The sequence below is a fragment of the Suncus etruscus genome, chromosome 4 (assembly GCF_024139225.1).
Source record: "Suncus etruscus isolate mSunEtr1 chromosome 4, mSunEtr1.pri.cur, whole genome shotgun sequence".
In the NCBI taxonomy this organism is placed as follows: domain Eukaryota; kingdom Metazoa; phylum Chordata; class Mammalia; order Eulipotyphla; family Soricidae; genus Suncus; species Suncus etruscus.
Genome location: NC_064851.1, coordinates 33,876,937 through 33,888,431, shown reverse-complemented (window position 1 = coordinate 33,888,431; position 11,495 = coordinate 33,876,937). Strand labels below are relative to the sequence as shown.

General features: G+C 33.2%; 1 non-coding gene across 1 annotated transcript; it reads left to right on the top strand.

The window, feature by feature from the left end:
• The first annotated feature begins 5,979 nt into the window (after positions 1 to 5,979).
• On the top strand, positions 5,980 to 6,085 carry LOC126007411 (U6 spliceosomal RNA). Its single transcript, XR_007494986.1, has one exon. It is a non-coding gene; the product is annotated as a U6 spliceosomal RNA (small nuclear RNA).
• Positions 6,086 to 11,495: the final 5,410 nt, after the last annotated feature.

The following is an 11,495-nucleotide window of genomic DNA, read 5'->3' as shown; positions in this document are numbered from 1 at the left end:
CACATATCTTCCTAATACTATTGGGCATGGTCTCTTAATAATATGCTTCCAGCAGAGAGGTTGGGCCAAGCCTTCCATTGCTAATTTATATCCTGCTTATCTAAGAGAGATTGGTTAATCCAATGGCATTTTGGGATGTGGGATTAGACTAATACTTCTCTAATATAGATAATTTTATTTTGCTTCCTTGGGGCTTTATCTGCCAAGTTAGGTTCTTTGTTGGCATTAGCTTGCTCCTCCACTACAATTTAGTAGAAATTGGTAAAAATAGATGAGACTTAGACTCCACAAAGACCCGAAGGCTGCAAAGTTACGTGGGAATGTAGGTATAAACTTAAATATCTAATAAATTCAAATTCATCTTACTAACATAAAAAATAAAAATTATTTATTGCAAGGCATAAAGATTTTTCTTAGGTCCAAAAAAGTTGATTTTTAAGTGGTGGACAGGAAGGTTGGATGGAAGGTAAGTGGTGTATAGTTGATATTTTTATTCATGTCTCGGAAATAGTAATACAATCTTGATTTGGAAATAACCTTTAATTGTGCAGGCAGTATTGTGTTATAGATTCAAATATGTTCATGGAATTAGATAGACCTGGTTTCAAATGTTGCCTCTCAAGTTTTCACGTGAAGTGACTTTGTGAGTTACCTTTTATCATGCTCCTTTCTTTTCCTGAGAATATAAGAATATGGATTGCTATGGAAATTAAGTGATCTATGTGCCATGTTTAGTATAATATGTATAGTACTTATCCCTGTGATAAGTATTTAACAGCTGTTATTAGTAGTATTTTATTGATGTTATTATTTTAAGTGATTTCATGTTTATATTGATCATTGTAGAACACTATTCCTTATTTTCTATTTTTTCTTTTCAGAAAAAAAATTTAGACAGCAAGCTTCTTATGATTAGAGAAAAGACATTAAAAAGCATTCACTGCAGCAGAGAAATGGCCAGGATAAAAAAAAATAAGTGCTAAATTGTTAAATGTTAGGGTGAATTTAGCATAGACAGATTTCTTCCAGGATAAACCTCAGCTGCATCTAAAGAACACAGATAGGTAAATAAAGGAGGAAGGATTTTATATGAGGTAAAAGTAGAAAGATAAATCTTTCCTTTAGTTTAGAGGAAAAATTATGTGAGCCACAGATAGGAAAGGATTGTGAAGTTCATGAAAACTGAAAGTTGTTTGCCAAATTCTCTGTCTTGTAGGTTTTTTGTTTGTTTTTCTTCCTTTATAAAGCTCTGAACAGTTACTGAAATTGCCTGAAGAATGATTGCATACATTGGTAGAGAGAGCAGTGGTTCTAGTTCATAGTTTCAGTGTTTGCATTAAAATAGCAAAATCACAGAGCAGTTCTTCTATGATAGCACTCACTGCATTGTATTGAAATTTATGTAAACATGACTGCTTCTCCCATAAGTGTTACAAGCACAGGACCATATCTTTTGTATGTGTATCTCAACATAGAGTAAGTGTTCAAACAAGGAGTTTGCTGCATCAATGAATCATTTTTTTTGTGAATCACAGATAAGGGTATTCATTTATCTCATTTGTTAACAAACTTGATTGCTTGTTTTATACTTCGAAACAACATATGCTAAACTGAAGCTAAAAATGAATTTCTAACTCAGTAGTTACCAAACAATTTTAGCATGAAGATCTCTGTTAAGTGTCAAAAATTTTCATGAGTATTTGTACTTGAATTATCTCTTGATTGAGAAATTACATGACACAGCAGCTGCCAAAGTAACTCCCACATCTCTTCAGAGCTGATATTACAAAGGGTGTTTGTGACTGCATCTTTGTAGGAGTAAAACAATTTGGAAGCCGCAGTAAACTGGTTAAGTATATTATGTCAAATCATATAATAAAATACTCCATAAAATTAAAGATGATAAATCAGTAGTTTCTAATACAGAAAAACGTCCCATATTTTATTGAAAGATAACATCAAGTTACAGCATGGAGCATAATTGAATTCCCTTTTTCCCTATAGAAAACAACCTTAAATTTGTTGGGTAGAATAAAAAAAAATCTGGGGAAAATAGATAGTATGTTGAAATGAACAGAAAATAAAAAAGTTTTGGACCAGAATAATAGAACAGTCAGGTTGCTTTCCTTGCATGCAGCCATCCTGTGTTCAATCTCAGGCCCCCTATATGGCCCGATGACCAGAAATATTTCCCGAGTTCGGAGCCAGGTGTAAACCCAGAGCATTTCCAGGTGTGGTATAAAAACAAAAATTAAAAGCTATTCACTTTAGAGATTATACTTATCAAACATATTGAATTTTTCCATCATTAGGATGAATCATTTATATTTAAAATATCAAAATATTATGTCTATTCTAGGTATTATGTACATATACAAGTATGTTTTTCACACTTCACCTAGGCCATATATATTAATAGTGAATAATATTTAGTACATTCTTCTATGTAAAATTTTACTTTACATAATTGTGAAGATTACCCACAGTTCTTTCATCACCAGAATGAAAATCATTTTACAGTTTCATATCTATTTTACTTCCTCAAATAAACAAACCAGTAAGCTTTCAAATGTTTCTTACTGCAACATTTTTTATTCATCTCACAAAATATTACAGAAAATTACATGATAATATATAAAGGCAGAATTCTTCTGAATATTTTAAAGTACAGCTTTAGAACTCTCTTCCTCCCTTGTACTGGGGAAGTGTAAGGTGAGAGTTGGGAATATAAGGATAGAAGGAAGAAACTGCAGAATATAGAAAACAGCATGTTCCTGGGATCTCAGTGCAACACTCTTGTTTTTGCTTCTTTTGGATATAATTCTCTGCTGGAAATGTAATCTTCACTTAGACAAAGACTTCTGTTGTATTTTGGACCTTTCTTTTCAATCTGGGCCACTGAATATTGAATGGTTCAATGATGTTTACATTATTGAGAGAAATCTTGCTGAGAACAACAAAAAAGGCTGAATTAAAAAGTTTTCCTTAGAAGCATTTGAGATGTGATAAAATATTGTTGTATATAGAACAAAATTAAGATAAAGTTAAACTCTAGAGAAGCAATGCAGAGCACAAAACTTGTAAGTTGAGGCCGGAGAGATAGCATGGAGGTAGGGTGTTTGCCTTGCATGCAGAAGAATGGTGGTTTGAATCCCGGCATCCCATACAGTCCCCTGAGCCTGCCAGGAGCGATTTCTGAGCATAGAGCCTGGAGTAACCCCTGATCTTTGCTACGTGTGACCCAAAAACCAAAACCAAACCAAAACCAAAACAAAACAAAACAAAACCCAAAAAACCCAAACTTGTAAGTTGCCTTTGATATCAGTGTTTTAGAACTTGGTAAAATTAATCATCATTTTACTGAGACCTGTAAGGGTCTCCAATTCAGCTATTGTGAAAATGATCCAGAGACATGTAAATTTCCAATCATCAAAAGATAAAGAAAACAACAGTAACCATGTCTCTTCTCTTCTAGTTTTATATCTAGAGAGTTTTTAGTGAGTTTTGATTTAATAATTATAAATTATTTAAGAAAAAATGAGAGAGAAACCTAAATAGTTTCTGGTATGCTCCCCTCAAAAAAAAAAAAAAGAAAAGAAAAGAAAAGAAAAGAAAAAGAGAGTGAAAAGAAAAAGAGAGTGAAACAGTGTGTCATAGAGAAGTTATTCTTAAATATTTTTGCAGATATGAAACTTATATTCTGCACTGTGTGGTGGTTCAGATAAATTCATAGTGAACTTGACCTGTGACAGTTCCAGACAATAAATGCCCTTAGGAATCTGGCATAAATGAGCGATTTTTTTTCTCTAGAGGAAGATACCATTATACTCAGCCTCAAGAAATCACTGTAACTAAATAAAATCATGGTACAATGAGTGAGGACCAGAAGAAACATCAGTCAGAAAGGCTGAATCTACAGATTTCAGATATAGGAAATATCCGTCAGAGACTGAAACTACTTTTGCTGCAATTAAGAAATCAAAAGACAAGTTTGAAAAGAGCTGCAGGACAGAAACAGTTATAAAAAGTAACAGAAAGTTTGAAAAGTGCCACAATAAAAACTGTGGAAAATAAAACTTCAAAGGCCAAAATACATACAGCATAAAATAAAGGAATTATTGGCGTCTTAGAGAAAATTTGTAAGAGGATGAGGCAAAGACCCTTTCTGGAAATGAAAGAGCTGAGAAGTTCTCTTCCTTGAAGCAATCTACACTCAAGAAATATTCATTATTTCTAGATATGAAAAGATAGGAAGTGAAGCACATTCTATATCTTTATAAAACTAAAGCCATCAAAAATAGTACTTAGAATAATAGCATTTGATTAACAAGTAACTGCAAATTTGAAGTCGTTTTCAGTAAAGACAGAATACTTTGAGCCTAGGCTGCTTTCTTTGGCCATATAACATAGACCAAGCTATGTCATACTCTAAGCTTTAGGTTTCTCCATGAGAAGATGCCAATAATAGAATTATTTCATGAGGTAACTAAAAATATTAACTAAATATTAAAAGCATTCAAAACAGCAACTTACATGGAAAACATAATAAACACAAACTACCCTTGTTTTAGTTTTATTTTTAAACATTGAGTCAATTCCCAAGCAGAGCTAAGGATGTCCAGGGACACCACCAAACAAGGCTAGCAGTACATTCCAAGATTTGAGGATGCATCATTTCATCCGACAGAGACTAGTACACATCAAAAAGAACAAGAACAATTAGTGCTAAAACAGAGGAGATAAAGCGACTCTCATTTACTGTTGGTGGGAATATCAATTTGTCCAGGATTTTTGTAAAACAATATTGAACATACCTCAAAAGATTAGAATTGAGTTCTCATATGAGCCAGCAATACTGCTTCTGAGAATATAACCTAGGAACTCCCAAAAACAATGTAGAAAAGGCACCTGCACCCTTATGTTTATGGCAGCACAATTCACAATAAATTAAAATCTGGAAACAACACATGTGTCCGAGAATAGATGAATGGATAAAGAAACCGTGATACATCTGTGTACTACATAATGGAATACTACACAGCTGTTAGGAAAAATGAAGTCATGAAATTTGCTTATACGTGGGTGGATAGGGAGAGTATTATGTAGGAAATGAGTCTGAGGGATAAACTAGAATAATCACACTGATTTGTGAGATATATATTTATATGTATATAGAAAGATAGTATGGCAATAACATCCAAAGACATACATAATATATACATGTATGGTATTTCAGGTAACCTTTCAGTAACAATATTTCAAATCACGATGTCTAAAAGAAAAAAAAAGGAAGACAGAGAAAGAGAAGTCAAATGTCTAAAATGTCTGCTATAGAGTAAGCTGGAGACAAGGAAACTGGGGACATTGGTAGCGGAAAAAGTGCACTGATCATGGAATGGTGTCGGACACTGTATGGACACTCTATGACTAAAGCTCAGTCACAAACAACTTTGTAACCGTGTTTCACAGTAGTAATTCAATTGAAAATTAAAATTTTAATTTAATTAAAATATTAAAAAATTGAGAATATAAAATTACTCAGGCCTAATTGTGCAGAGAAAACCTGAGTCACCCCAGCTCTGCTTGGGCTTTCAGAGTTGTACCTATGATGCATGGGGGAACCATGCAGTACTAGATATTTAATCCACGTGTCTAACACTATTACCTAACGTGCTGTTCTATTCCCTGAATACAGTATATAATTAATTTTCTCTATTTATAAACATTTATCTCTACAATAGATATACCTTGCTGGAATAAAAAGAACAAAATAATTTTCAATTGTTTTATAAAAAGGCTGATGAATAAAACACTATATAGGTTGATACAGACCCAATATAGCAAGCGATGCAATATGTGAACATTATTTTATTTCATAAGTTCAAAGAGCTTAAGCATATACCATTCCATGAATCACTTTGCTAGCAGGTTTCCAGAGAATAGTGTATTTTCTGAGGAATCTTAAAAATCAAGAATAGTGTGCCCGCTTCGGCAGCACATATACTAAAATTGGAACGATACAGAGAAGATTAGCATGGCCCTGTGCAAGGATGACACACAAATTCGTGAAGCATTCCATATAAAAAAAAATCAAGAATAGCAGTTGAATTTTGAAAATAAGGACTGAGTTCCATTAAAGTTAGTACTTAATTCAAATTAATTCAATAAAATCACGACTACCAAACATTAAAACATATTGCCTCAAATTAATGAGAAAACTTTTGTTTCAGCTACACAATATACTTTGAAAATTGATAGATAATGAAGGAGGAAAAGGAAATATAAAGCAGAGAAAAATTGAAAGAATATTTGACAGAGCACAATTTAAATGTGTTTTATTAATGAATGGTAATAAAATTCATATTTAATAATGATCATTGATTCAAAACACATTTAGCACTAATGATACCAAATTGATCAAGGCTCTTTTAAATATATATTCATATACTTTTCTTTGGTGTGTTATTAGTCATATTAATATATATATACATATAAATATTTTTATTGAAACACACATAGCAGTCTTCAGAATTCACTCTTGGCTCTGCACTTAGGAATCACTCCCATGCTCTGGAAATCACATGCAGAACCAGAGATTGAATCAGGGTTTGCTGCAATCAAGTCAAGTGTTATCACCCTTTAGCCTATTTGATATCACATAGGTATATGTGAATATATACAAAAAATGTAAAATAAGGCATGGTCATAAAAATCTAGCATAGGCACAAAGACAATTAATTACTACAGAGGAAATAATGACGAATAAAATACTTATTTGGTCATGATTAGGGATCTTTATAATGTGATTATAAAATAAGAAAAGAAAAAGAAATATCATGTGGACATTTTGGTACATAATACAAAAAAACAAAAATGAATAACATGATAACATATGCCTAAAAGGGAAAAGAAAAAGGAAAAAGTGTCTGCCACAGAGGTGGGCTGGTGGGCTGGGGACATTGGTGGAAGAAAGGGGATACTGATGAAGTGATTGGTGCTTGAACATTGTATGCCTGAAGCCCAATTTTGAATAGCTTAGTAATATGGAATTCACAATGATGCAATTAAAAAAAATAAACACTGTGAGAGAAGGAATTATGGGGGCAAATTGAAAAAAAGAATTTGAACACCCCCTTATCATTACCATAGATTTCTGGCCATCTTTGAAACCAAGTAAGTTAAATAAAATGGTTTCCTGCTTACTAGTTTTATTCTATTAAATCCTTCATAAAAGACCTTTGTCTGCTTTATTTCATTTATATAGGAGAATAGGCAGACATGTCATTAAATTACCTTTGAATATGACCTTGTAGTTGTCATCTTTTATGGTAAAGAATAGAACATTTTTTTCAGGAAAAAGAGAAAATTCTTTCAAATTAGAGGCACTGAAACCTAATAGATTTGTGCTATTTAAACAGAAAACAAATTAAGATTGCTCTGGAGCCCCCCATTTTTTTCTTTGTAATTAGCCACAAGTTCCTAAAGGACACCAGACAATTATAGAAACATACTGAGCTATGTGGTCTCAGACTTCAAATTAACACTTATTTTCCTGGTTTCTGAAGAACTTACTTTTATTTTTTAAGCAATTATTTCCAGTACCATTCTCTTTTGCTTCTGAGCAAATTTTTATATTTGCTTTGCTTCAGTTGTGAAATAGAAAAGCAGTACTATCTCCTTAGTTTAGTTTTTTTTTTTGGGGGGGGGGGCGTAAATACCTGGAGGTGCTCAGGGTTTACTCCTGGCTTTGTGCTTAGAGATTACTCCTAGATGAATAAGGTTTCCATGGGATCAAACCTGGGATCAAGCCTGGATCAGCTGCCCACTGTACTATATCGAGAGTCTCAGACCCCTCATCTACTTAGTTTTTTTCAGGACACTTCTTGGTTTAAATATTTTAAATTGTTTAAAAAATTAGTTATTAATGAAATATATCACATATTTTATTACCAACACATTGTTAACTCAATTTCTAATTTTCCTAAATGATTGCCATTATCTTTCTCTAATTTTAGGACAGACACACCATTTTCATTGAGTAATAGTGAACATTTTATTTCCTTTGCCACTTGATCCAAAACAATGTTTAACAGCATTTCACATCAGGAAATATTTTTATAGGTTTTATCTAAATTACACTGTGTTTATTATTTCTCAATGATGTGACATTTCAGCTGTCATCCCCTTTGATTTCAATTACTTGACATCAACCCGTTATTGTGAATAGATAAAATTTTCACATCTCATAAGTGTAGTAATATGACATCTTTCAAGTTCTCATTTCAAGTGTCCTTTGGAATCTATTTCAACACAGAAAAATAAAGTCAATTTAAAATCTAAATTTTTATGCCAAGCTGATAGTCACATAGCTTTATGATTTTCCAGTGTTCACCCAGGCCGCCAAAGCTGTTTCTCACTAAAGAAAAATAGTGGATTTTAAACAAATTTATAGGACCATCACTTTTATATGGCCACATAATAAAAGATGTGGAGATAGGACTTATAAAATTTATGTATTTTCTTCAGGTATTGCAGAGAAACAAAGAAATGGAATATTGTGTTCCCTTTTTATGTATTTATCAGACTGACTAGATATGTAGAACTGATCCCAACTTGATATCTTGTTGAACAAATTTGGAGGTTATGATAGCAATTACATTAAGTATTTAACATAAAATAGAGAAACTAGTGTCATTTTTTCACAAACATTAATAGTCAGTAGAGAAGATAATACATATTTCAAAATTGTGTATGAACCTTCTTATACTTAAATGGCTAAAATGAATGAACTACTTGCATTTTCTATTCAAATCTATTAACTATTGGAGTGAGGGAGAGAAGCATACTAGATGTTACTTGGGGACTATTTCTAGGTCAATGCTCAAGGGTAATTCCTACTAGTACTTAAAGAACAATGCACTGCTAGAAATAGAACCTGGAGTTTCAGAAAGCTGATTTTGTATTTCTGCCTATTGGCCTCTCTAAAATACACATTTTAAGGCAAGTTAGTTATTGTTGTTATATTATCATTTCTGATGGTACGTACTTATTCTTGCAATTCTACCTGGTCACTGGATGTTCAGCATTGCAATGTGTTGTAAATCAGGCAAGGTGGTGCTGCAGAGCCCCAAGGGGACAGAAGAGCATGAGGTAGGTAGAATTCAAACTTGTCCTACTCATGCAAGACATCTACTCCACAGCTCTGAACTACCATTTTCCAGGCTCTTGTTTGTGCATATTTCATTTTAATAGGCATTAAACTTCTCTTAAACAAAAATGTTGAATGCTGTTGATTTTGCAGAAAAGTAGTTCACAAATAAATCTACTTTTTTGGAACTCTGTTCAAGATTGAGTGGTTGGAAGCCTTTAGATTTTTATAAGATGTAACTGATGTTTTTTTTTTAATTTATTTAATTATCTAAGAAACTAAGCATGTTTGACAAATTCTACTTGAGAAGACTTTTTGTTGCTGTTAAATAATGACAAACACATGAGAACTCTCTATCACACATACAAAAATCCCCCTCTCAACTTCTCTCTCTCTCTGTCTCTCTCTTTCTCTCTCTACACAGACACACACACACACACACACACACACACACACATACACCACAAACACTCCTCTTCCCTGATGCCACCAACACTGTTACACTTCTCCCTTTCTACAACTCATCCATTGCTATGGAATATTCATAACCAAAGTCCTTTCCTTATATATTGAATTTTTTCCAATTTTTGGGCTACATTCAGCAGTGCTCAGGGGTTTCTTCTGGCTCTTTACTCAGGAAAAACTCCTGGTGATACTCAGATCACCATATGGGATGCTGATGATTGAACCATGGCCAATAGAATTCCAGGCAAATGCCCTACCCACTGTATTATTACTCTGACCTATGTATTGATATGAATAATAGTCCAATGGCAAAGGACCAGGTCAATGTCTCTGAAATTAGAGGCTCAAAGAGAGCTCAAAGATCAAGATGCTTGTCTTATACATTTGTTTGATTCCCTGAACCATATATGTATGGTTTTCCAAATACCAGGAATAATCCCTGTGTATAACCAATTGTGGCAAAAACTAAAACAAAATAAAGAACAAAACAAAACAAAACTCACCACCCCCACAACAGCAACAACAGAAAACCAAACCCACAATAAACTAGAATAAATTTAAAAGAAATATTATAAGAGTTAGTGATTTATTGTCTTTTTGGTTTTGGGGTCTTAGTTTTTGGGGCTTAGTTCTGGCTCTGCACTCAGAGGTCATTTCTGGGAGTGTGCAGGGGACCATATAGAATGCCAGGGATCCAAACCTGGTGGGCCATGTGCAAGGCAAACACTTTATCATTATGCTGTCACTCCAGCCCCAAGAGTTGAGTTTTTAATTTAAAATCTTTCTTGAGAAATATGCTCCTTCTTTGTATCAAAGCCTCTCCCAATATGATTCAACAGAGATAGTTGTAGTGATAGATGGAAAGATCAAATGATGGGTGAATGAGAAATAAACTTAGAAACTTGAGGTCTTTAATGGTTATGATCATCATCTTGGATAATGCCTTGCATGTATTCAAGATATGTAAATGAAATAAATGTATGGACAACTGTAGGTACTAATTCAGCAACTAAATAATTAGAAAATTGTCTTGGAGGGATACTGAAAATTTATTTGATAAATAAAAATACTGGAGGATATGTAGTTATCCCAAGAGAAACATTTAGGTTTTGTAAACACTAGACTTACAGAAAGATGCCCCTTAAAAATCTCTCATATTCAGTAATTTTGGGATCTTACTATAAAAATAATGCTATCGGTCTTTTAAAAAGTATTATTGTTTAAACTTTGATTGACTTTAATCTTGAATAATGAAATCAACACTTCTTTATGGAGTTCTGTCTTTGGTGAAATTCATTTCCAGTTCATGTCCTTTTTGTCTCTGTTGTTTTCCCACTATTACCTAATATCTCTCAATATTTAAGTAACATACAGTTGCTTTTAAAAAGCAAAGAATAAAACTGTAGAGCTAGCACAGTGTGTAGAGTGTTTGCCTTGCATACAGCTGACCCAGGTAGGATACCTGACATACCATATAGTCCCAAAAATCAATCAGGAGTGGTTCCTGAGTGCAGGGCCAGTAGTATCCCTGAGCTCTAACAGGTGTGGCCCAAACCACTTAAAAAAACAATAAGAATCTAATCTAAGGCATTCAATGTTAAATAGTTTGTGTTCATCTCAGGATGTATGTGTCACTAAACACACAATTTGCCTAACAAGTGGTAGCTCAGAACAGCTACCAATATTGTGTGTTAGTCTTTACTTAATGGGCATTCATTTTCTTTTACTTTAAACTCAAGTTGCAGTACTATCCCAATAATAATAGAATATTTAAAAAAAATCCCATGTTTTTTATCTAGGTGATTTTTTGCATTTTAATCAGAGGAGAACAAAGCCTCCTTTATAACTATGAATGCTGAGGTGATTTGGTGTGAGAGCTGAG